Source organism: Clarias gariepinus, chromosome 10, assembly GCF_024256425.1.
Source record: "Clarias gariepinus isolate MV-2021 ecotype Netherlands chromosome 10, CGAR_prim_01v2, whole genome shotgun sequence".
NCBI classification, from domain to species: Eukaryota; Metazoa; Chordata; class Actinopteri; order Siluriformes; family Clariidae; genus Clarias; species Clarias gariepinus.
In genome coordinates, this window is record NC_071109.1 from 15,210,782 (window position 1) to 15,213,230 (window position 2,449).

Below are 2,449 nucleotides of genomic sequence, written 5' to 3' on the forward strand. Positions count from 1 at the left end.
TTAGTGTTTATAAGAAGAGCTTTGATAAAAGTAAAGTTACATCATATTAGATGACTTTCTAAGCATTGTTTTTAGGTTCATTTTTAAATGTATTTAAATAACATCTTGTTTATATACACTGCTCACAAAAATTAAAGGAACACTTTTTTTATTGGGCCTGGCATGAAATCAATTAAACCTGTCTGATAATTTTCTGGTTGGTTAAGCAGCTGAGGGCATTGTTGATCCCTTTCAGCTGTATTGGTGTTCATGGACTTAATGACAGGTGCACTACAGTGGCAACAATTAGAAAACCCTCAGAACAGGACTGATTTTACAAGTGGAGGTCATTTCAAGTTTCTCCCTCTTGATCTTTTTTGGCTGGTTTTCCCCTCGTGCTAGTTTTGGCTTGAGTAATTATCTCTACTGGCAGTATGAGGCGATTCCTTAACCCTACAGAAGTTGGCCAGGTTGTCCAACTTCTCCAGGATGGCACATTCACACGTGCTGCAGCAAGAAGGTTTAATGTGTCTCCCAGCACAATCTCCAGAACATGGAGGAGATTTCAGGAGACTGGCGGTTATTTTTGGAGAGCTGGACAGGGCCGTACAAGGTCCTCAACCCATCAGCAGGACCAATACCTGCTCCTTTGTGCAAGGCGGAACAGGCTGAGCACTGCTCGTGCCCTACAGAATGACCTCCAGAGGGCCACTGGTGTGAATGTCTCTACCCAAACAATCAGGAACAGACTTCATGAAGATGGCCTGAGGGCCCGACGTCATGTAGTGGGCCCTGTGCTCACTGCCCAGCACCGTGGAGCTCGACTGGCATTTGCTCAAGAACACCAGAATTGGCAAGTCCGCCACTGGCGCCCTGTACTTTTTACAGACGAGAGCAGGTTCACCCTGAGCAGCTGTGATAGACGTGAAAGAGTCTGGAGAAAACAAGGAGAACGTTATGCTGCCTGCAACGTCGTTCAACATGACAGGTTTGGTGGTGGGTCAATGATGGTCTGGGGAGGCATATCCATGGAGGGACGCACAGACCTCTACTGCCTAGGAAATGGTGCTTTGACTGCCATAAGGTATCGAGATGAAATCCTTGAACCCTTTGTCAGACCCTACACTGGTGCAGTAGGTCCTGGTTTCCTCCTAATGCACGACAATGCCCGGTCTCATGTGGCACGAGTATGCAGGCAATACCTGGAGGATGAAGGAATTGAAACAATTGAATGGCCTTCACGATCCCCTGACTTAAACCCAATAAAACATCTGTGGAAAATTATGTTTCGGTCCATTAGGCGCCGCCAGGTTGCTCCTCAGACTGTACAACAGCTCAGGGATGCCCTCACACAGATCTGGGAGGAAATGCCACAAGACACCATCCGTCGTCTCAATAGAAGCATGCCCCGGCGTTGTCAAGTATGCATACAAGCTCGATACTGCACAAGATACTGAAAAGCATTTTGAGTTGCAGAAATTAAGTTTTTAAAAAAAATGGACTAGCCTGCCACATCTTCATTTCACTCTGATTTTAGGGTGTCCACACAATTGAACCCTCTTTAGGCTGAAAACTTATTTCCATTAGAAGACTTGGCATCCTTTTGTTCCTAAGACATTGCCCTGTCGTTATTTGTATAGATATCCAACTTCATATTGAGATCTGATGTATCTAATGTGTTTCTTTAAGGTGTTCCTTTAATTTTTGTGAGCAGTGTATATATATATATTTTATATATTACACATATATAATGTATATATATATATATATATATATATATATATATATATATATACATATACATACACACACATACAAATATATATACACATTATATAAAAACACACAAACATGTAAAACCATAAGTTGCAATTACCTAATACATATGCATGGAAACACTGATTGGAAAACAATTTAACAATGACCAATGATCAGCTTATCTATATAAATGTGTTTTTGAGCTTGTTTTAGCACACATGGTTTTCCTAAGAAGAGTTAACTCATTTGATCAGTCATTAAATATGATCCATTTCAAACGATCAAAATCTCCTTTTTAAAAAATTAAGTGCATTTTTATAAAATAATTGTGTACCATTTTTCTTATCATGAATATGTGCATTTTGTGTTGTAGTGTATGTGTAAGCCTCTTAGAACAGTACAAGCTCCTCCACTCATTTTATCAGTCATTAAATATGATCCATTTCAAATGATCAAAATCTCCTTTTTAAAAAATTAAGTGCATTTTTATAAAATAATTGTGTACCATTTTTCTTATCATGAATATGTGCATTTTGTGTTGTAGTGTATGTGTAAGCCTCTTAGAACAGTACAAGCTCCTCCACTCTAAGAGGCTTACACATACACTACAACACAAAATGCACATATTCATGATAAGAAAAATGGTAGAACAGTACAAGCTCCTCCACTCGTAAATCCATTAAATAAAAATTACTAAAAAGCATTCATATGA